Genomic DNA, 15,827 nt, shown 5'->3' with positions numbered 1-15,827 from the left:
TAGCCACTCCGTAATGCCAGCTGAATGGTTTGGAATGAACAAAGGCGCGTCTAGCTAATACGGCGTCTTCGTTAACTCCCATCTTCCCCCTTTCCCTTACGGCGAGGTGCAGGTGTCCACCCAGATATGCGAGAGAGATACATTTCCTCTCCTCAAAAAAATAAATTTACCGTCCAGCAAGGCGTTCAGCCGAATTGGCGATGGCGTTCTGTGGACTCCCTGGCAGCGTTGCAAGGCGCTGTCGCGTTCCACTCTTACAGGCGAAGCTTAACATGTTAACCACACATCAGTAACACACGCAGACAGCCAATGGACGCGTCATTCGCTGGCAGCACTTGAATCATCATCCACAACCACATTCGTGGCAGAATGCTGTATTCAGGCTTTCGCCTTGCACCACTTTAGTCGCCAAAGTGACTCCTAATTTTTTATTATTGCAGGACAGAGTAGAGTACCTGTCTGCAGGCGCCTTAAAGTTCGCTCCTCCGTCTTACTCAGCCCTTTTGCAGGGGCCGGGAAAAGGCGGTGGTTGTCGCTATAATGTGTTAATATTTCCCTGAATCGCAGCAGCGGCTGGTTAGTCTCCGAGCCAGAAGAGCTGGGATGAGGAGCCCGGTGAGTAAGCGCTCGGGCAGCCGCGTCAGCGGCCTCATTACCTCGTAAGCCCTGGTGGCCAGGAGCCCAAATGATTCGTTTGGGTGTTGGATCAGTGGCAGTCCGTCGTAGAATACAAGCAGCTAAGGGGGAGATCTCCCCTGCCAAGTAATGTTCACATGCTTTTCGGGAGTCCGTGATGATTATTCTCGAATTGGCGTGGGCGGCAGCAAGCGCTATCGCTACTTCCTCGGCCCGCATTGAATTCGGGGCTCGAAAGGAGAGTCCATCAACGTGCATTTCCTGGTGAACGACAGCGGCCGAGTAAAATCCCGTGGGCGATGGCCCTGCTACGTCAACATAATATACACCGGGTCGGGAGCCGTGTTGTCTCTCAAGAGCCCGAGCCCGCGCTTGTCGTCTGTTTTCATGCATGTCGGTGTCCATGTTACGGGGGAGCGGGGAGACCCAGAGCATATGGCGCCATAGTACTGGGATACGCTCCGCCTCCTCTGGAGTGCAGTCGTGTTGGATGTGTAAGCGGTTTAGCAGGCGGCGCCCAGGAGCCGTCTGCGTGAGCCGCGTGTATTGGTTCACGAGGTGGGCCTCCCGCAGCTCCTGGTAGGAGTTTAGCACCCCCAATGCCTTGAGTTTGGCATTAGAGGTAGCCACCGGGAGATCCAGGGTTCGGGACATCGTTTATAAACGGTGGTTCGGGACGCAGGCCTGACAAGAATGTATATGCAGCGCGTTCGAAACTGTCTAAAGTGCGTAGAGGCGAAAGCGTTTTCCGCACCACTTTGCCTATACTCCGTCTCACAAGATGTTTGCAGCACTACGAAAGGTACAGCTCTCTCGTCCAATCAGGATGGCGCGCACTACATTAGTGTGTTCCTACGCGCCTGTGGCTCGATCCACCTGATGTCCAGGTGGCTTCTTTCTACCTCTAGCAGGTGGCGCATGATGTCTTTTTATTCTTTTTTTGGTTTGTTTTTGGACAGGCGGACGCCCGTTCCAAAGGCACTATAGCCCCACTTTTTTTTTTTTGTCGCAACCTGTTCTCATCAGTTCCTCTGTTGTCGCGTCGCAGTAAATATCAGTAATCGTTTCGTCGGTGAAGAAAATATGCCTACCCTGGCGTCGCAGCTCCGCTATCTGGCGCAGGTACCGGCGGCGACACTGCACAATGTGCGTCGCTTCGATTAACATCGCATTCCGAGAGCGCTTCTTGTATCGGAACTTGTATCGGAAGCCAAGTTTCTTCAACATCCTCTGCATTGTCGCTGCGGACATGGTCGGTAGCGTTTCGTCCTATTCGAAATGCGCAACCACCTTCGCGATAGTTGGAATTTCCCCTCTCTGGAAAAAGGTGTGTACCACCCTTCGCAACACGCTCAGGTCAAAATCGTCCAGCTTCTTCGTCCGCTCGCGGCCTCTTCCGCCAGAACGCTTCTTCGGTGACAACACTCGGCCCGCGTTCAACGTCTCCGTCATCCACTTGTAAAGCGTTCACTCGCTCACCTGCGTGAGTTTTGCCGTCCTCTTGATGAGTGCATTTGTACTCCAACTGCCCCCGCACTCGACGCGAAGCGCTTCAAGAACATTTAAAGCCACCTGCTTCGCCTGCTTGGGGAAACAGCGCACTGTCGGTGTAGAGCACACAGGAGACACAACAGACTCGACCGACGCCATGTTGGAAATTGGCGACGCATCACTACCTCGCAGCAGGCCTCCGCAGAGCTGTGTCCGTACGGGCTTTGTCTGGTAATTTCACCAGTGATTGAAACACTCCCCACCATTTAAATATACCTGTCCAAATCATGTTTTTAGTTGCAATGCTTATTGTTTTGATTAATAGTCATACACTCCTCAAATATTCAGGGACTATTTTCTGCGTTTCTGCAGCCCTGATTGGACGAGAGAGCTCTACCTTCCGTAGTGCTGCAAACATCTTGTGAGACGAAGTATGTGTGACACTGGTGACGTCACCACTGGATTACGTCACACATAATTGATGACGAAGTAATGACAAATTACTAACTAGGGAATAATTACTGATTAATGACTAAATACTAATTAACTGCTAATTAATGACGCTTAAGCTTCGCCTTTAGGAGTGGAACGCGACAGCGTGTTGTAGCGCTGCCAGGCAGTCCACAGAACGTCACCACTCGTTCGGCGCGATGCCTTGCCCTTCGAACGCGACGGTTTTTAATGAAAGGATATTACGCAGTAATTCTCTGTCATCTCGGTGGATACCCGAATCGGACCGTACAGGAAGGGAGGAACGCCACCACCCGTTCGGCGCGATGCCTTGCCCTTTGAACGCAAGGCTTTTTGAGGAAAGGAAATGGCGCAGTAATTCTCTGTCATCTCGGTGGACCCCCTAACTGCACCGTACTGGAAGGGAGGAACGCCACTACCCGTTCGGCGCGAAGCTACCGGCTCTTGTATGCCGGTACTGTAGGAGGGCTTAGAGAGTCTCGTTAAATCTCGTACGGTGCCCGGATGCTCTCGTTTCAGTGCCCGGATGAGTGGAATTCAGTGCCCGGATGTTGGCTCTCGGTCTCGGCGTGACGTCACCACACTGCCGACAACTGGAGCTAAAAATTCAGGGGGCACTTTGACTGTCTAAAGTGGGTAGAGGCGGAAGCGTTTTCCGCACCACCTTCGCTGTTTCTGTGACACTGGTGGCGTCACATGTAATTGAGTACTAATTACTAAGTGATGACAAATCACTAATTAATGGTTAATTACTGATTAATGCCTGAATACTAATTAACTGCTAATTAATGACGCTTAAGCTTCGCCTTTAGGAGTGGAACGCGACAGCGCGTTGTAGCGCTGCCAGGGAGACCACGGAACGCCACCACCCGTTCGGCGCGATGCCTTGCTCTTTGAACGCAACGCTTTTTGAGGAAAGGAAATGGCGCAGTAATTCACTTGGCAGCGTTGCAAGACGCTGTCGCGTTCCACTCTTAGGGGCGAAGCTTAACATCTTAACCACACATCAGTGACCACACTTTAGGTCAAAAAAGTGCCCCCCTGAATTTTGTGACACAGTTACTGCGTAATTTCCTTTCCTTAAATACAATTTTCATTTTCTTCATTACGGCTCCTCTTTATCTATCTTCTTTCACTCCCACTTCCTCCCTTCCTCTACGGTGCGGTTCAGGTGTCCACCGAGAAGTAGTCCATAGAACGCCATCGCCCATTCGGTTCTACGCCTCGCTCGTCGGTAAATTGGTTTTTGAGGAAAGGAAATGTATCTGTCTCCAACGTTACTAGATCTAGTAACGTTGTCTGTCTCTCATTTGTCGGTGGACACCTAAACCTCGCCGGAAGGGAATGGAGGAGGATGAGAGTGAGTGAAGACACCGTATTCACTAGACGCGCCTTTGTTCATTCCAAACCATCGAGCTGGCATGGCGAAGTGGATAGCATGCTCGTCTCTCACGCCGAAGACAGGGGTTCGATTCCTGAGCTCGACCAATTTCTTAATCGGTTTTATTTATTTATATGGCCTTACTAGTAAAGATAATTAGGCTAATTGGGTAATTAAGCAATTAACTAAGCTCAGTCCCACTTACTTGGAGCATCACTATACGATCCCTTCAATTGGTTGCATGGTTACTAGCCAAAGTACAATTGGCCCCGTTTGAAATTCGCGCACTGTGACGTCACGACCGTTTCCACCAATTGAAAAGCGTGACATTTTCTATCGACAACTGCTGCTTACAGCGATGAAACATTAAAGGCTTCCGCCTTAAAAGCATTTCATGCTTAAAAACCAATTTTATCTTTACCGTACGTTTACATCTGTGTTCTCCTCCACATACGCCCCTCACCAAGTGCACAGCCGAAATGGAGCCGAACGGTTCCGAAAGAGTGGAAACACGCGGAAGTCGTTATGATACCCAAACCAGGCAAAAAACTGCAGATAGAAAATCTCAGACCTATCTCGCTAACATCGTGTCTGGGCAAGCTTTTCGAAAGAATCATCACTAAAAGAATACAAAGACACCTAGAAGACGGAGGATGGTACCCCAACACCATGTTCGGTTTCAGGGAACATCTATCGACCCAAGACGTGCTGCTTCAGCTCAAAGAAGAAGTACTAGAAACAATGCCAAGCAAAGGGGAAAACGTAGTCATGGCCGTGGACATCAAAGGGGCCTTCGACAACGTATCCCACGCAGCAATCATGGAAGGCATCAACGCCCCCAACTGCGGAAAGAAAACACACGACTACGTGAGAAGCTTCCTCACAAACAGAACTGCAACGGTGGGTTTGGGAGACCTACGAAGCGAGGTCTTTCAAACACCATGCAGGGGAACTCCACAGGGCTCAGTGATATCACCAGTGCTCTTCAACATATCAATGATCATCCTAGCCAAAGAGCTCAGCCAGATACAAGGAATCAGACACGCAATGTATGCGGATGACATCACCATATGGACCAGCGAAGGCTCGCTAGGAAGCAAAGAAGAAAGTCTACAAGCGGCAGCCACCTGCATTGAAGGATACATGAAGAAGAGGGGACTAAGGTGTTCCACCGAAAAGTCCGAACTTCTCAGAGTAGGAAGGCACCCTACAGAGGCTAACCTCGAGGTGAAACTAGAAGGGCAGAACATACCGGAACAAAGAATGATAAGAATACTCGGTATGTGGCTGCAAGGTAGCAGGAAATGCAGCCACACACTCAGCCTGCTACGCAAAGCGGCGGAGCAAGCAGGCCGAATGATAAATAGAGTAGCCAGCAAAAGGCATGGCATGAAGGAAGAAGACACAATCAGACTGGTGAACAGCCTGATAGTCAGTCGAATAACATACTCACTACCATACCACGTAACCATCAAAGCTGAAAGAGAGCAAGCAGAAGCTATCCTTCGCAAAGCGTACAAGGTAGCCTTACATCTACCAAGGAACACGTCCAACGAGAAGCTAATGCAACTAGGGCTAAACAACACTTTTGAAGAGCTGAGTGAATGCCAAATAAAGGCACAACTTCAAAGACTCAGCGACACAAGAACCGGACGAGCACTTCTGACTAGGTTGGGTCGGGAGACGGAGAACCATCACAACAACAGGGCAAACATACCAGACGCACTAAGAAGAAACATAAGCGTACAACCCATCCCCCGCAACATGGACCCAAACCTCCATGCCAGCAGGAGGAGAGCCAGAGCAGAATACTATGAAAAAACAATAGGGCACAGGGACAGCACGGTATACACCGACGCTTCCCCGTACTATGGTGAACGAGGAAATAAAATGGTGGCGGTAGTCGTCAACCACCAGGGAGAACACATAACGAGCCTCACGGCCAGGGCATCAAATGTAGCAGAGGCGGAGGAGATAGTGATAGCCCTAGCAATGAGGGAGGGGGATAGAAAGGGGAGACCCTTGAATATTTTAACAGACTCACAAGAAGCGTGTCGAAACTACACAAAAGGAAGGGTAGGCAAAACGACACTCAGGATCCTCAGCGAGGGGACACCCTCGGGGAGGAGAGAGAAACATAACATAATTTGGATACCAGGCCACGCGGAGGTCTGGGGCAACGAAAGGGCGGACGAACTAGCTCGAGGGCTTACTATCCGAGCTGGGGGGTCACAAGCCCCGGAGGAGCTCTGGACTAGCCTAGGGGCTGGGTACTCTGAAACACTAAGTTTATACAGGGGGCTAAGATACAAATACCCCCCACCACACAAAGAGCTATGCAAGGAAGAAGCCGCAAAATGGCGGAAGCTACAGACAGGCTCCTTCCCCAACTTATATATACTAAGCAAGATGTTCCCGACACAATACCGCGCCACATGCCCTTGGTGCGAAGCGAGGCCAACACTATACCACATAACATGGGAATGCGACAGAAACATATCGTTCCACAAACACGACACACCAAGTGCGGAGCAATGGGAGAGCCGGCTCACCAGCTGCGAGCTAGAGGCCCAAAGGGCACTCATAGCACACGCAAGCGAGGTGGCCAGACTCAGTGGAGCCCTGGACTAGGGGACCACCCAAGGCTAGGAGGCAACCTCAAGACTTGAAGAGAAGACTTGAAGAAGACCTCCACCGCAGGCTAAATCTTATAAATCAATAAAGTTTCTACTCACTCACTCACTCACTCTTGAGACAGGTCCAATCCCTGAACATATCGAAGTCCGGGTAATGGGGCTTTTCATACATCAAGACAGTCGGTCATAAACGACGCTGGACAAACTCTGTAAGGTGGGGAAGCAAGTGGGCCAGACGATTAGCCGGGTTTCTAACAAGCGTGGGAGGGGGGTACGATGCAAGGACGCCTTGCGGCTGGCGCATGCATTTGTACCCTGTCGAATTCTATATTCGACTCCGTACCTCCACTTGCACAACCAAGACGAGGATGCACTTGAAGTCATCCTCCGCGGAAATTTGAAGGGGGGCCTGGACATGAACACCTCCAACCAGCGCCTCTTGGGGCTGAGCATTTCGGGAGCTCCGGGAAGCCCACTTGACCAACCAGTATACACGTCTCTCGAAGACATCGTCGGGCTGCAGGCCTGCATTCAGCCATGATTACCAGATCGTTGGATGGTTGTGGTGGTGGTGGTGGTGGAACTTTATTTCCAGCGGATATAGAGGAGCGACCCGAAGTCGCCCCCCGCTTAAACGTCGGCCGCTATCCCTTGGGCAGCGGCGGCGTCTTCAGCCAGCTGGAGGAGCTTGATCTGTGTCCCCGGGTCAGCGCTGAGCAATAGAGCCTCCCAATGATCAGAGTCGGTAATGAAGCGACTCGCGGGTAGGGACTGCGGGCAGTTCCAGATCATATGATTTAGATCGGCTTTGGCATCACAATTTTTGCATTTGTCTGAGTACAGTCCATCCGAATAGAAGCTACACAATTGGGGATTTGGATAGGTTTTAGTTTGAAGTTTACGCCAGGCTTTCGCCTGTTGCTTGGAAAGCGTTTTATCTGCTGGGGGAAATCTGAGTCTTGCAAGCCTGTAGTGCTGCAGGATTTCTCTGTAAGAAAACAACCTGTCCTTGCCGGAGTATAGGGCGGGTGTACTGCACGACCCAGCTCGGCGGGATAGTTCTCGAGCTAGGTTATGAGCCGCCTCATTACCAGCAAGGGAGGCATGAGCAGGCGTCCAGATTAGGCGAATGCGCCGCGTGGGCTGATAATTTAGCAGAATCCGTGCCGCTTGTGGAGAGATTCTTCCAAACGTGTAGTTACGTATTGCCAATTTTGAGTCGCTGACAATGGTTTCTGCCGAGGATCCCGCAATGGCTAGAGCAATGGCTGTTTCTTCTCCAACATGTGTGTGCTGAGTGCGTATAGTGCCCCCCGTAATGAGTGTACCACATTCCGTGGTGACCACAGCTACCATCTTGTCAGCCGAAGAATCTGCTGCATCAACATATACCACAGAGGTATCATTAAGGAAGCGTTTGCCTAATGATTTGGCTCTCTCTGCACGACGTTCAGCGTGGAAATCGGGGTGCATGTTCCGAGGTAGTGGAGGAATGACCAGAAGCTGGCGTATATGTTTGGGAAGGTCAGTTGTTGGTCCGCCTTGTCGTTCGTATGTTATGCCGAGTGTGGACAGAATGTGTCTGCCAGTTGGGGTGGCCGTTAGTCGTTCGTACTGCGAGACGGTTACCGCTTCAATAATCTCACTTAGGGTGTTATGAAGACCGAGACCTAAGACTTTCTCAGTCGCTGTGTGCATGGGTAGCCCAACTGCCTGTTTGACGCATTTTCTGATTATGGCTTCCACTTTCTCTTTTTCAGCTGACTTGAGATGTAGGTAAGGGCATACGTAAGCGATGCGGCTGATCACAAAGGCTTGTACTAAACGGAGAGTATTGCTTTCCTTCAAGCCCGAGTGGCGGTTACTAATGCGGCGAATGAGTCGCATAATTTGCTGCGAGGTTCCCTGAAGCTTCTGAATTACGTCACCATTGAAGCCGTGTTCTTGTAGAATTAGGCCCAAGATTTTAATTTTGGGTACTCGAGGAATGGGGACTCCACGAATACTGAGTTCGATGGCCGGTGGGGGTTGCGCAAGGGATCTGATTTTGCGGTATATGAGAAATTCAGATTTGGCTGGAGAGCACCGCAGCCCCCTGGGGTCTACATAGCTCCCCACGATATCGATGGCACGCTGGAGTCTCTCTTCGATTTCGGCATCACTGCCCTCGGCGGTCCACAAGGTGATATCGTCAGCATAGAGGCTGTGGTGGAGTTGCGGGATCTGCGCTAATTGGTGTGGAAGTTTCAACATTGCAACGTTGAAGAGAAAGGGTGACAGGACCGATCCCTGCGGGGTACCCTTGTTGCCGAGGGGGAAGTCACGCGAGTGGAGACCTCCTACTTGAAAATGCGCCTTTCTACCTGAGAGAAAGTCGCGGATGTAGTTGAAGGTGCGGGCTCCCACCCCGAGTTCATGAAGGTTCTCCAAGATCGCATCATGTATGACATTGTCAAAGGCCTTTTCCAGGTCGAGTCCAAGAATTATTCTGGTGTCCCGCGTTTTTGCCTCAATAATCTGATGTTTGAGCTGAAGCATTACATCCTGCGTAGAAAGTTTTGGTCGAAAACCAATCATGGTTTGGGGGTAAAGCTCGTTCTCCTCCATAAACCGGTTGAGGCGGGTATGAACTACGTGCTCCATGAGCTTACCCACACAAGATGTGAGCGAAATTGGCCTGAGGTTCTCAAGGCTGAGTGCCTTCCCAGGTTTTGGAATGAGAATGATCTCTGCCGTTTTCCATATTTGTGGGATTGAGCCCTCCGACCAGCATTTCTGCATATACTCAGTTAGTGATTGTAGCGACTGTTCATCTAGGTTGCGGAGGATCTTGTTGGATACTGCATCTGGGCCAGAGGCGGATTTACAGTTTAGCCTGGCAATCTCTGCCCTAACCTCATCCACAGTAATCGGGGAGTCGAGCTGCGTGTTTTCCGGACCAGCATAATCTGGGAAGGCTTTGAATGGTTGTGGTGGAAAAAATGTACAGATACACCTCAGGAGGTTATGCATGAGCTGGCCCAGAGGGGCCCAGCCCTTACAAGTACAGGTCTCTAGTTCGGGACCCCAGTGGCTTCGGCCACCGGCCGGGCTCGCGCGACCAAGGTCCGTTGGGCCTGCAGGTCAGAGCAGCCGAGCAGGGTCGCCTCCCAGTCCTCCCAGGTTGGGTTGGGGTGAGGGGGGATAGCAGGGTTGCAGGGGCAGGCCCATACCATGTGGTAGATGTCCGAAGACTTTTCCACACAGTGTGGACAGCTGCCCGAGAAAGAAGGGTCGAAGTGTTTGAGAGCTGCTGGGCACAGCAAAGTATTGGTATACGGCGATGCAGAAGCCGCTCCTCCGCCTTTGAAGGACACACGGGCGGGGATAAAAACCATGCCCAAGTTGATAAAGTAAAACAATGTCTTTGAAGGAGTAAGCTGAAGTGAATTCGAGTTCCTGATCGTCGGGATCGGAGGGGAAGATCGTTGGAAGCTTCCAGGGGTAAGTGGAATCGACATTGATTAAAGTAAAAACACAATACACAGTACCTGTGGGCGACTTCAACGCCAAGGTAGACAAGAAGCAGGCTGGAGGTCAGGCAGTGGGCGACAATGGCATAGACTCTAGGAATAGCAGGGGATAGTTATTAGTAGAGTTAGTAGAGCTAAATAATTTACGAATCATGAATACCTTCTTCACTGACTGATCCTACAATGCATAGAATGGAGAACGTTTAATTCGCAGAACGATCGTGAAACATGATGCAGTAACACTGCGATAGCAGTTTTATTTACCGTCTATGTCTATTTTGATGCTTTTACTCTACGGGCTGTTTTTACTGTCGGCCGAGGCTTCATACACGCGACAAATTTTCTGGAGGATAAAGATAGGCAAGGGATGGAGGATGGCGCTTGTGAAGGGTGGAAGTTGGAAGTGGGTCAAAGAGACACCATTGTTAAAGCTTTGCGCAGTTTACAATACTGTGCAGTTTAGTCGAGGCCGCCGCAGTGGCTCAGTGGTTATGGTGCTCGGCTGCTGACCCGAAAGACGTGGGTTCGAGCCCGGCCGCGGCGGTTGAATTTTTTTGGAGGAGAAATTCTAGAGGCCCGTGTACTGTGCGATGTCAGTGCACATTAAAGAACCCCAGGTGGTCGAAATTTCCGGAGCCCTCCACTACGGCGTCTCTCATAGCCTTAGTCGCTTTGGGACGTTAAACCCCATAAACCAAACCTATTCGTCAGGTTTTCATACACATAGGTCAGCTGGTCACGCGCTTATTGGTTGACCTGGTAGCCGGTGGATACATCAGTTACAAAGTCACAACCTTTACGCAATGCAATGACCAGTTAGCAGGACCCCGTCCTGCCCGACAAAAAGAAAAAATCAAATCCAAAAGGAAAAGGAAAAGGCTGGAATACATGACAAGCACATAAAAGAACACCGGACACATAGGGTACAAAAATACTAAAGAAGCAATGGTTCAGACATGTCATTCTTGCATTGTTGCAGAGCACTATTAATGATTTTCACCACTTTTCTATTTTTCAGTGTTGCACATATCGGCACTAAGATCGTCAGATAATGCAGGGACATAACAGTTCCTAGTTTTTTGTTTTTTTATTTGCCGTAGTTTGTAAAAACCCTGGCTTAACCCTTTAGCCCCCAGCGTACAAAATTCACGCCCCCAAGCAAGAGTGGAGCGCAGTAGCCACATGTGCTATGGGGAAGACACGGCGTACTATAAAATGTACGCTTGCGTAACTTCGGAACGAATGAATTAATCCTAACAAAATTTAAGTAATCTGTTTTTTTCTTTATAAGAGAGCATTATGCTGCTAAAGATTAAGAAAATCCCTCCATTCGATTTTTCTTGGTCCCTAAGGGGTTAATGTATCTTTTTCCAAATGTTACTTCTCTGTGTACGGGTACTCTTAAATCACTTGCGGTATAGTGCCGCGTAACCACTAACAGTCGAAACATCCCGCGTACCTTGAGTATGCCGAGTTTGGACTACTTTTCTTTTGTAGAGAGTAAACGAGAAGAAAACGCGAGTACATCCGCGGTGATGGCGGCTGCCACGTAGTAATTATTTGTTGTTTCAAATTTAGGTTAAACTTTCTTTCCCTGTTACATTATGCCTAATGGCAAACATCTCGAATAAAAAAAAAAGATTAAACTCCCACCAACAGGACAAGCATCTGTGGTCGTGCACGTCATAGCATACCGCCTGCGTCAGGCGCTGGTGACCGCTGCAGAGCTGTCATGTTGCTCATGAGTGGTCACATTACGTCGTATTGCAGATCTCTACCGACCCCTTTTGTTTAGAAGTTGTGGTCTGTCACCAGCCTGTTCTGCGAGTCGTGTGATGCCGCACGACATCACATGCGTAAAATAACATGTATAAAATCAAGAACATTGAATATATTTAAAGCAACTTAAGTGAGGTAGGCTCAAAGATGAGACTTTCACCAGTCACTCTGTTTACGTAGGTTTCATGTAAGCTTACGAAACCTCTTAAATGTAGCTCCGGCGGTCATATATCCAACAGCTTACATGAGATACGGACCTTTGTTGTTTTTCGAGAAGCCCATATGCAATATCTCTCCTTGGTTTCCGGTCCGCAGAACAAGATAAAAACTGGTTGCAAGCAAGCACACGTATGCCTGTTTTTTTTTTTTTTAGTTATTGGTGCAACAAGCAGCCAGCTGTGACACCGAGTCCTTACTGACAGCGGAACAAGCGTTTTGTGCTCCATAGGGCGCTTCATGACGCTACAGCTCACATGAACGAACACTACGATCGCAGCTGGCTTGTGGGGCTAGACCGGAACGGCTGTGATCGTTCCAAGCCGTATTCTTTTCTTTGGGCAGCCTGAGGTTCGCATGTCAGCTCTGCGACCTGTGCCCGAGCATGAGTTCATTTTGTTTTTTTGTTTTGTTTTTAAGCAATCTCGCAACATTCAGTCTTGTCGAATAAAAAGAAACACGAAGTGACAAATTAAAGGGCTTGGAATTAGGTCGAGCAATTGAGAGCAAGGACCTCGCCCTGCTGAAATCGCCAAGCTAAAAATAAGCTGGACATTTCGTTGCATGCGAAGCCACGGCGCCCCTGCAATCCCTGGACAGCTGCCGACGAGGGACAGAGCTGAAAATAATAAACGTCGAATCACTCTTCCAGCTGTCTTTAAAAGTGACAGGAGCTTGTCGGCAACGTGATGGATAAGTTAGGTCAATTATTTCAATACGATTCGAAATACCGACTGCTCCCAGAGGCAGTCAAACCAATACGTATCGCAGGTGTTGCTTTCCCCAACACATAAGATGATCCGCTGTTCTCACTACATGTGTGCGTTTTTTGTGCTAGCACCTAAGTCACTTTCTCGTGCTGTGGCAGGAGAAAATATTTATTTATTTATTTATTTATTTATTTATTTATTTATTTATTTATTTATTTGTTTGTTTGTTTATTTTTATGTATTTATTTATTTATTCATTCATTCATTCATTTGTTTATTTATCAAATGCCTGGGCAGGGGATTTACATGAAGGGTGGGCGGCTTCAAAAGAGAAGGTTTTCAATAGCGGTCCTGAGATTCGTCGCGCTAAAGTGGTGTACCGCTTCTTTATGCAGATAAGTCCAGACTTTCGCTGTTTGCAGAAAAAGACGATTGAAGATGCGATGATGTGCATTCGTGCGGAATGTATACAGGCTTGGAATATATCTGGGCTAAGAGACACCGCGTAGTGGAAAGAAGGGCTCCTGAGCAATCTCGACCACCCTATGTTTTGTGTACCGCTAAAATCAACTCCATACACACTATAATACTGCAGTGGGTTTCGATGAACGATGAATTAACGGGCGATTTCACGCTGAAGAGATACGTTAAGAGTAGCCATAAGGATGAGGTGGATTTGAAATCGAAGAAAAATGCTAAAGTGAAAATGATTTTCTTTTAATTGCCCCGCCGCGGTGGCTTAGTGGTTACGGCGCTCGGCTGCTGACCCGAAATACGCTGGTTCGATCCCGGCCGCGGCGGTCGAATTTCGATGGAGGCGAAATTCTAGAGGCCCGTGTACTGTGCGATGTCAGTGCACGTTAAAGAACCCCAGGTGGTCGATATTTCCGGAGCCCTTCACTACGGCGTCCCTCATAGCCAGAGTCGCTTTGGGATGTTAAACCCTAATAAACCACACCAAACTTTTCGAAATGCCTCTGACGGAATGATTTTCGCTTTGAAGACGGACGTTTCTTTCATTTCGGCATTTCGCTGTCCACCTTTGTTGACTCGTATGGGCCCAGGCATGCCGTGAATTGAGTTTCCAATCGTGTTCTCAAGCTATGCTGCCTGGCTTTTTCAACCAATTTCAATTTCTTCATTGTTCTCGTTTATTTTTTTCTTCCAGCCTTTCTCGGTCTTTTCATACGAAGTGCTGCAGTCATTAAATACATGCTACCTAATAAAACGCGGCCATCTGAGTGTACGTAGGTAGACTGATGCAATCGAGGACAGGGTGAACGAAACAATTATCGTATCTTATCTGGCCGACACACAAAGATTCACGGGGGACGCGAATGATAAACGCATAGCCTCAACATAATCGAGCTCGATTCTCCCTTTATCATTTATGTTAGCTCTTGCGCGAGGGCACTGACGGAATATTATGGGCATCTCTTGCATTGTTTCTCGTATGTTTCCCCTGTGTGAACGGTGTCCGCTGGACGAAATTAATCAGCCTTGAACAGCACTTTATTAAACAATATTACAACGCTGTAAAGATGAGCGCGATGCGAGAACACTGCCTATATTTAAAACACTGAAATAATGGACCAGGTAAAGCGAGGAAGACGTTTCAATAAAAAAAAACTAACATATAGAACGGCGTTTTTGTGACCTACGAGTGTCATTCGCTACCTCGACTCATTCGGGACATGCAAAACCAGTTTCGAGGAACCGGTATTCAAATAAAGGTTGCGTTCAACAAGTAGGAACAAACCAACCCTTTGTTCACTTGAGCCGCCGCGGTGGCTCAGTGGCTATGGTGCCCGGCTGCTGACCCAAAAGACGCGGGTTCGATCCCAGCCGCGGCGGCTAGAATTTCTTTGGAGGAGAAATTCTTGAGGCCCGTGTACTGTGCGATGTCAGTGCACGTTAAAGAACCCCAGGTGGTCGAAATTTCCGGAGCCCTTCACTACGGCGTCTCTCATAGCCTTAGTCGCTTTGGGACGTTAAACCCCATAAACCAAACCAAACCTTTGTTCACTTGAAATATATTGTGGGCGTTTTCATCACTTGCGCTCACTAGTACACAGTGTACAGACGATTCGGCAGTAACGATGTATGCGCTGTAAGGCACATAATCGCCAATACCATTGTGCGCGAAAAACTGTGCTGTGATTCGAAGTTTAGCTTCCGTTCCAGCTGTTATCCTTCGGGATTTCCTCCATTCCCAGCACACACAAGCCGTAACGGGGTAGCTTGGTGCGTTTTTCTATACATGAGTGGCGGGTGGCGTGCTTACAGCGCGCCAGACTCAAATGGGCTGTATACCAAAACTTTAGCTCAAAACTGCTCTCCTACCACGAACGGTAGGGTTCGTACTCTTCCTGCCAGGGGCCCTTCTTAGTTACAGTTACCCAATATCTAGCATTTAAATGCATACTTCCCGTCGAGGGCCTTTCTTAACAGTTGCCCAGTTATCAAGCATTTAAATGTTGACAAATCGATTGCCTTACTCAATATGAAAGCATAAACATGCGCACGTGTCTAAATATCCAAACTGTATCGAATGAAAGATGAGCACCTAACCACTTTCACGATGGAAGCCAACTGTGTTGTTCGCATTTGTTAACAGGCACATTTTCGTGCCTTCGTCAGTTGCCCATAAGCGGTCACTTCCCGCCCAGTGACTGTTTCGTTGTTGCTGCTTGTTGCTACACCAGAAAAAAGAGACAATGATGCAGGAAATGGAACGAAGCGGAACCGACAAGCTGGGAAGAAAAGGGCTGAAAAGAAAAACAAGGTTATGAGATTTAATGACGCAGGCTTCCGCTGTTCTCAGTACAAACGGTGGCCGTTGCAAGCTTCCGATATTGGTTTAAGTTTCGCTTCGTGCGGTTTGAAATAGTAATAGCGTGATGCATCAACTTATCTGTAGCTTCGTAAAGCGTGGTTGCGAAAAGTAAACGAGGACGCGTAAAATAGGCATAAAGAAAATAAGTAAGGAAAAGAA

This window comes from Amblyomma mixtum, chromosome 5 (assembly GCF_055824585.1).
Source record: "Amblyomma mixtum isolate Tamu chromosome 5, ASM5582458v1, whole genome shotgun sequence".
Taxonomy (NCBI): domain Eukaryota; kingdom Metazoa; phylum Arthropoda; class Arachnida; order Ixodida; family Ixodidae; genus Amblyomma; species Amblyomma mixtum.
The sequence above is the reverse complement of the archived record's forward strand: the minus strand, read 5'-3'. Positions refer to the sequence as shown.